This window comes from Convolutriloba macropyga, unplaced genomic scaffold (assembly GCF_964194025.1).
Source record: "Convolutriloba macropyga unplaced genomic scaffold, txConMacr16.3 SCAFFOLD_1222, whole genome shotgun sequence".
NCBI classification, from domain to species: domain Eukaryota; kingdom Metazoa; phylum Xenacoelomorpha; order Acoela; family Convolutidae; genus Convolutriloba; species Convolutriloba macropyga.
Genome location: NW_027451638.1, coordinates 41,690 through 50,000, shown reverse-complemented (window position 1 = coordinate 50,000; position 8,311 = coordinate 41,690). Strand labels below are relative to the sequence as shown.

Below are 8,311 nucleotides of genomic sequence, written 5' to 3'. Positions count from 1 at the left end.
TCTGCAGCTCAGGTATGCCCAGTCCTCCATCGTCAACGTCTGCATGGAACATTTCCTTTGGGGTGTCTTTGGGCCATCTTAGGAACTGCCTCACCGTCCTCCTGATGACCCTGTCAATGCCTCCCAGGACCTGCTTCGTTGTCTTTGCAAGGACTAGCTGATGGTACACACTGGGTATGCAGTAGGTCTTGAGTATCCAGATTCGTTGCTGTGGTTTCAGGGGGGCTCTTCTCAGGTCATCTAGCTTCTTCTCCAGCTTCTTGATGGTGTTTGTCCTCGTACCATATGCCCCTGTCTCAATGCCCAGGTACTTGTAGAAGGACTCTGCTGTCATCACGGGGAGACCTCCTGCCCTGCTGCTGAACACTGTGTTAGGGTTTATCACTATCTGTCGGTCCCTTGGCACTGTGTCCACATCTAGGGTTGCACACTTCTTGGCATTGAGAGAGAGACCACATCTTTCCAGCCCTGTCTCCAGTCTGTTGATAGAGTCCTGAAGCCCTGTCTGCGTCTGAGCTAGCAACACAACGTCATCGGCAAAGGCGAGGTGATTCAGCTTTTCTGAGCCCATCTGGATTCCAGTCGTCTGGGGTAGAGTCTTCAGCACCCTGTTCATCACAAGGTTGAATAGGATTGGGGAGATGGGATCCCCCTGTCTGACCCCCTTGGATGGCTTCACCAAGCGTCTTGCTCCGTCGATCTCCAGAGTTGTGCCCTGTCTCTTGTAGCCCTTCATGATGTATCTGAGGATCTTGGGGTCTATGCCTGCTTCTAGTGCTGCTTCTGCCAGGGCCTTGTGGGTCACACTGTCAAAGGCCTTCTTCACATCTATGAAGGCCAGTTTGAGTCCCCGTCTCTGTGTCTTTGCCTCACTGATAATGCCCTGCAGCAGAAGAGAGTTGGTTGCCGTCCCATCTACCCTCTTGAAGCCCTTCTGTCTGATATTGTCGTCTAGGTCCTCAAGTCGTGCAGCTAAGCACTTGTGGAACACCCTGGCCAGTACACTTGCCACTGTGATGGGTCTGAAGTCCATTGGTTCCTGAGACCCTGCCACTTTGGGGATGAACACTGTTCTTCCACTAAGGAGCCACTCGGGTAGATGTTCAGCCAGCAGCCAGAGATTGAAGTGGGAGACCAACTTCTTGAAGGGGATGCAAGTCACCGTCTTCCTGCTCACCCTGTCTGGTCCAGAAGCTGTCTGTCCCATGGTCTGCACACACTTGGCCACTTCTTCGATGGTGATTGGAGTGACCCAACCCTGACCGCTGATTGTGCTTAGGTCTATTGTCTCTGCTTCCGTCTCAAGGAGCTGCTGCCAAGCATCAAGAAACCCTGTCTTGTCGGTGATGGGGTTGTGCTCACCAAACTTCTCCCATGACCCATCCATCACTGATGCCGCTGCCTTAGCCCTGTCACGTCTGTAAAGAGCCTGCAGTCTTGCATACTGGTGCCGTCTCATGCCCTTCTTGGATCGTCTAGGATGTTTGTGAGCCCTCTGTCCCCCATTCTTCCCTGGTTCTTGTGCAAGGGTTTGTAGCCACATCTGTCCCTCTCTCTCGACGTACTGGGTGAGATCGTCGTCCGTCATTCTGTGCCATTCACCCGGAGGAGGAAGAGCCAGCATCTCAAGGTCGATGCCCGTCTCAAGACAGTGTCTTGGTCTGTCTTCCTGCACAGTGTTTTCCTCCCTGTCATGTTCCTGCATCATTGCCACAAACTGTTGGTTCTTTCTCAAGCCCTTGAATGCCTCAGCGGATCGATGGGGGAACAGTCTTGCCAGTTGCTCATTCTCTTGCTTCTGGGATGCGGGATCAAGGCCCCTCATCGCTTCTCTGACCAGAGCCATTTCCTCAAGAGTCCACCTTGCATTAGATCTGCCTGTCTTCTGGGCCTGCATCTGGTGGTATGTATCTGGGTGCCTGCTTTTGGTGTGAAGTGAGAGACCAGTCTGTCCTTTGAAGGGTCCAGCACCACAGATTGAGCAGCACCAGTTGGGGGCTGTTGCTTGGCCACTCACGGGTTCCTGGGTGGGAGCCCTGCCCGCATGTGCTCCCTGTGATGCTTTCGTCTGTGATGCCCCTGACTTGTGACTTCTGGTCTTGTGCTGCTTCAGGCCGAGCTCACTCCTGAACGGACCCTGTCCGCAGATGTCGCAGGTCCACTTGGAGGCCACGTCTCCACAACTACTGGTGCTCACACTGTCTTGTCTGGCTGAGGCCAGATCTTTCTCATTGATTGTCTTCATCGTTGGGACTACTGTACCGAGGTACAGACTTTGGTTTTACCCAAAGTGGTTGGCGAACTTTTAAGGTGGTCAGCACACTTCACCGGACAGCCTTTGTTCTGGTATGACTCCGAAACCGTGGTTTTTAGTGGTTCGCCTTCCACGGACAGTCTTTGTTTTGGTGTGACTCCGAAACCGTGGTTTTAGTGGTTTGCCTTCCACGGACAGTCTTTGTTTTGGTATGACTCCGAAACCGTGGTTTGTTGAGTGGTTTTCCTTCCACTGGGCAAGTTTTTAAGGTTTGTCCATTCCGGGGACTATTGATGGTGTGCTTAGCTCAGCCACGAATGGCAGTTTCCAGCGAGACCTCGTGGAGGTTGCACACAGTCAACTAATCATCACTACTTAAGAGAGTCATAGTTACTCCCGCCGTTTACCCGCGCTTATTTGAATTTCTTCACTTTGACATTCAGAGCACTGGGCAGAAATCACATTGCGTCAACACCGTTTCACCAGCCATCGCAATGCTTTGTTTTAATTAAACAGTCGGATTCCCCTTGTCCGAACCAGTTCAGAGTTCGAGTGTTTTTTGTGCAACAGAATAGACCTAAAGCATATCAGCTAGCAGTCAAACCAAACGCCAACAACCCGAAGGCCATCGCACGCTTTAGCAGACCGAAGCGTCAAACTAAAGGCTTGTTACACCCACTCCTCAGAGCCAATCCTTCTTCCGAAGGTACGGATCTATTTTGCCGACTTCCCTTATCTACACTGTTCCAAGACCAGAGGCTTTTCACCTTGGGGACCTGATGCGGTAATCGGTACGATTCACTCTCCTGACATCTGCTAAGCCAAACTTTTATGTGCCACCAGGAACAATTGGGACACAGCAAATGCTGCTGTGCTCTTGCACGCTTCGAGCCTTATCTCTGATTGAATCAATTCCAAGGACTCTACAACGTGTTATAAAGAAAAGATAACTCTTCCCCAAGGTCCCAATGACAAAGTTCGACCTCAATGACGTTGCCGTCTCAATGCCAGGAGAGTAAGTTCGGGAATTTTAACCCGATGCTCTTTCGAGACTCAGCAGTTTTCAAGAAACCACTATTCAAGACTTTGGCATTAGCCTGTCTTTTAGAATCGACTAACTCATGTGCAAACGCTGTTCACATGAAAGCCTTTCCCGCTTCAGTCCTCAAAGTTCTCATTTGAGTACTTGCTACTTCCACCAAGATCTGCTCCATTGATCGCTTCGCGCATACACTTGCGTGCATACTTTAGCGCAATCAATGTGTCCTCCTACACATGAATATCATTTTTGAGCTGGTGAGGCTCTTTTTCTCTAATCTAACTTGCGTTAGATATTGATATTCATGGTTGGGTATAGGCCACGAGCTCTAGTGCCATCCATTTTCAGGGCTGATTGATTCGGCAGGTGAGTTGTTACACACTCCTTAGCGGATTTCAACTTCCATGACCACCGTCCTGCTGTCAGTATCAATCAACACCTTTTGTGGTGACTCATGAGCAAGTAGTTAGGCGCCTTAACCCAACTTTTGGTTCATCCCACATCGCCGGTTCTGCTTACCAAAAGCGGCCCACAAAAAGCTTGCATTCATAGTCCAAGTGCAATTAAGTCACAAGGACATCTCACCGATTTATAGTTTGAGAATAGGTGAAGGAAAAATTTTCCCCCATTCCTCTAATCATTCGCTTTAACCGATGAAATTGCTTTGCGAAGATTTTTCAATCTTGCTCAAGCTTTTGCTATCCTGAGGGAAACTTCGGAGGAAACCAGCTACTAGATGGTTCGATTAGTCTTTCGCCCCTATGCTCAGGTCAGACGATCGATTTGCACGTCAGAACCGCTTCGGGCTTCCACCATGGTTTCCCGTGGCTTCGCCCTGCCCAAGCATAGATCACCATCTTTCGGGTCGTGTGCTACTTGCTCTGGATCAGTCATGCAATAAGAGCAAAACCGTCCGTGGTTGCGGGACACCGAATCGGCGCCCTCACCACACAAAGTAGTGCAATTCATAAAAATTACACTGTTCACTTTCATTTCGCGTGTGCGCTTTCAATGAGCGACAACACTTGCAAGCAACTCACACTCCTTGGTCCGTGTTTCAAGACGGGCTGTAGAGAGCATTGAATAGGAAGTTGAGGTCAGACAGGCAATCAAGATCAATTTATCTCATTTTGTTTAGAATCAACAAGAAGAATTCCGAGGAAAACTTCTGCTCGATTCATTAACAAGATTTGCCAAAAGACGACAACTACACTACTCGGTAGCCGAGAATATAATATCAAGGCATTGAGTATGGTAACGCTCACTCCAGTTCCCCTTCAACAGTTTCACGTACTTTTCACTCTCTCTTCAGAGTGCTTTTCAACTTTCCCTCACGGTACTTGTTTACTATCGGTCTCGCTTTATAATTAGCTTTTGGAGAGACATATCTCCAGCTTCGAGTTGCACTTTCAAACAACTCTACTCATAGGAATGAGCCATTATGACTGGTATCGAAAATGACCTTTACAGGATTTTCACCTTCTTTGATGCTACTTTCCAGTAGACATCAGGACAAATTCACCAGTCTAGCATCAAACCATACCGGACACCGAGAAATGTTGCCATTTCTCTTCCCGATGAGCTTTTCCCTGTTCATTCGCCATTACTAAGGGATTCTCAGTTGATTTCTTTTCCTCCCCTTACTGATATGCTTAAGTTAAGGGGGTTCTCTCGCCCAATTCAGGTTATGTAGTTGATTGTCTCTTAATTGGTTCACTGACCAATATGAGACAGAAACCGATTCAGCAGTTTTGTTCGCTACTACTATCAAACACAGGTCGAAGTTTCCATTCAGTCATTAATTCCAACTTTCAAATGTTGTTGTTTCAGCTTTCGCTTACTAGAAGCAACATAATACTCGCTGCAATACAGACCTCGGGAAACCCTCACCGTGAATAAGGTTCACTCACATATTTCACTACATTTTGCGTGGGATTGGAGATGAGGCTACTCGTTCTTGCTCAGTACTAGGCTGAAAATTAACGAAACTTCGTTACAAACGTTCACATGTTGATGTTTCCGCTTTCGCGTACTCGAAACAACATAATACTAGTCTTTGTAATTTAGTTTCATAATTTCAACTGTTCTCATGCAGAATTTTTGCTCATTCTTATCCCAAATTTTGACCTGGCTACTAGTTACACTCCTTGTACTTATTGCAAAATGACCACAAATTTCAACAGCTTTCACATGTTGCTGTTTCGGCTTTCGCTTACTACAGTCAACATAATACTCGTTGCAAAATAAGTGCTCGGCATCTGCAATTTTCCAAAGACGAAGTTTCGCCAGTTCAATTTTCGCTCGCCAATTATGGCTACTAATTCACACGGTACTGAGCTCAACAACATTAAATTTGTTCAGCAAGACTTTCACATGTTGATGTTTTGGCTTTCGCCTACTAGAAGCAACATAATACTCGTCTTGTTAGCTCATTCAATGAGAATAGCTTTTCCCGTTGAGAATTTTTGCCTTCAATTGGCGTTGTAGTGAGTTTGGCTACTCAGATCACCAAATACTTGTGACAATTCGAACCAGAAATGTTTTCAATTTTCACATGCTGATGTTTCGGATTCAACCTACTAGAAGCAGCATAATACTTGTATTCAACAATTTCTGTATCAAATCCCAGTTTTCTCTGGTGCATCTTTGCCAAACTATTCCAAACTGCCTGAGTCTGAATACCAATTACAGGTACTAGTAAATGCACGTTACTAAGGACTATATAGTTCTAGGTTACTGTACACAACGACGTTCACATGTTGATGTTTCAGCTGCCGCTTACTAGAAACAACATAATACTTATCGTGCATACCTTTCCATAACTTGTCCTTTTCAGATGCATTAGTTTCCCTTTGTCTTGGCTTCTACAGTCAGACTGGCTACTAGTAACAGCACAGTACTAATCACATATCGTTCTACAGTTTGCAGACAACTTTCACATGTTGATGTTTCAGCTTTCGCCTACTAGAAACAACATAATACTCGCTGTATACATTTGTAGTTCTCTATGTAACTTTCATGTGAAGAAGTTTCGCCAGTCTTTTTGACTGTCTCAAATCTGAGTCATGCTTAGGCTACTAGTTGCTTCATAGTACTTATCGCCTCGAGATCATTGAACAAAACTTGATTTTCACATGTTGCTGTTTCAGCTTCCGCTTACTAGAAACAACATAATACTAGTCTCATTAAGTTCCGTCTCTTTGCAATTTTCTTATGAAGAAAATTCGCCATCACAATGACTCCAGCAGTTCTTGATCAAGGAATGCAATCATTGATCAGAATGCTATTATTTGAATCGGTTCTGCTTTAAGTGTTCCAATTTTATTGGAAGCACCAACAATAGAACATCAATGTGTTCAATCGAGAGTTATATAACCCTGAATCGGACGCAGTCAACAGCCGAAGCCGAGACCGCCTTTTGCGTTAGAGAGGTCGGTAAACAAATCTTGCGATTCATACCGAATTAACACATATAGCTGTGCTCCTCTTCGTAAAGCGAGCCAAGTGATCCCCTGTTGAAGGATGTATTTGGACCAATCTAGTAGCATTTGGTTTCCAACAAGCTCTCCCAAGTTAGCTTACTTATTGGGCTTTTCAACCAATTCGGTTGGCTACAAGCATCATCAAAGTACTAGCCACAGTTTGATCGCAAAATTCTACGACTTTCACATGTTGATGTTTCGGCTTGCGCTTAGCCTACTATAAGCAACATAATACTAGTCATATCATAGAGCGTGATCAGCTTGTGACGTTCTCATGATGAAGTTTCACCAACAGTGTCTCACTTCGAGCTTAAATCCAGCTACTAGTAACTACACAGTACTGACTGCAACGATAACTTTTATCTATACCTTTCACATGCTGCGCTTTCGGCCAGGGCCTACTAACGTCAACATAATACTCGATATAAACTTTTGTTCATGATGCAGCTTCCCCATGCAGAAGTTTCGCCTTCAAATGCTCTCTTGGCCATATGACGTAAGAAAAGGTTACTAGTAACATCACAGTACTAGCCACAGTTTGATTGCAAAATTCTACGACTTTCACATGTTGATGTTTCGGCTTGCGCTTAGCCTACTAGAAGCAACATAATACTAGTCATATCATAGAGCGTGATCAGCTTGTGACGTTCTCATGATGAAGTTTCACCAACAGTGTCTCATTTCGAGCTTAAATCCAGCTACTAGTAACTACACAGTACTGACTGCAACGCTAACTTTTATCTATACCTTTCACATGCTGCGCTTTCGGCCAGGGCCTACTAACGTCAACATAATACTCGATATAAACTTTTGTTCATGATGCAGCTTCCCCATGCAGAAGTTTCGCCTTCAAATGCTCTCTTGGCCATATGACGTAACACAAGGTTACTAGTAACATCACAGTACTAGCCACAATTTGATCGCAAAATTCTACGACTTTCACATGTTGATGTTTCGGCTTGCGCTTAGCCTACTAGAAGCAACATAATACTAGTCATATCATGGAGCGTGATCAGCTTGTGACGTTCTCATGATGAAGTTTCACCAACAGTGTCTCATTTCGAGCTTAAATCCAGCTACTAGTAACTACACAGTACTGACTGCAACGATAACTTTTATCTATACCTTTCACATGCTGCGCTTTCGGCCAGGGCCTACTAATGTCAACATAATACTCGATATAAACTTTTGTTCATGATGCAGCTTCCCCATGCAGAAGTTTCGCCTTCAAATGCTCTCTTGGCCATATGACGTAACACAAGGTTACTAGTAACATCACAGTACTAGCCACAATTTGATCGCAAAATTCTACGACTTTCACATGTTGATGTTTCGGCTTGCGCTTAGCCTACTAGAAGCAACATAATACTAGTCATATCATAGAGCTTGATCAGCTTGTGACATTCTCATGATGAAGTTTCACCAACAGTGTCTCATTTTGAGCTTAAATCCAGCTACTAGTAACTACACAGTACTGACTGCAACAATAACTTTTATCTATACCTTTCACATGCTGCGTTTTCGGCCAAGGCCTAC

At 45.3% G+C, this 8,311-nt stretch overlaps 2 pseudogenes; both read right to left on the bottom strand.

Annotated features, from left to right (window-relative positions):
* Positions 1-4,982, bottom strand: part of LOC142356860 (large subunit ribosomal RNA) — a 7,271-nt pseudogene extending 2,289 nt beyond the window's left edge.
* Positions 4,983-6,665: 1,683 nt separating this feature from the next.
* LOC142356861 (5.8S ribosomal RNA) lies at positions 6,666-6,817 on the bottom strand (annotated as a pseudogene).
* Between the last annotated feature and the right edge of the window lie 1,494 nt (positions 6,818-8,311).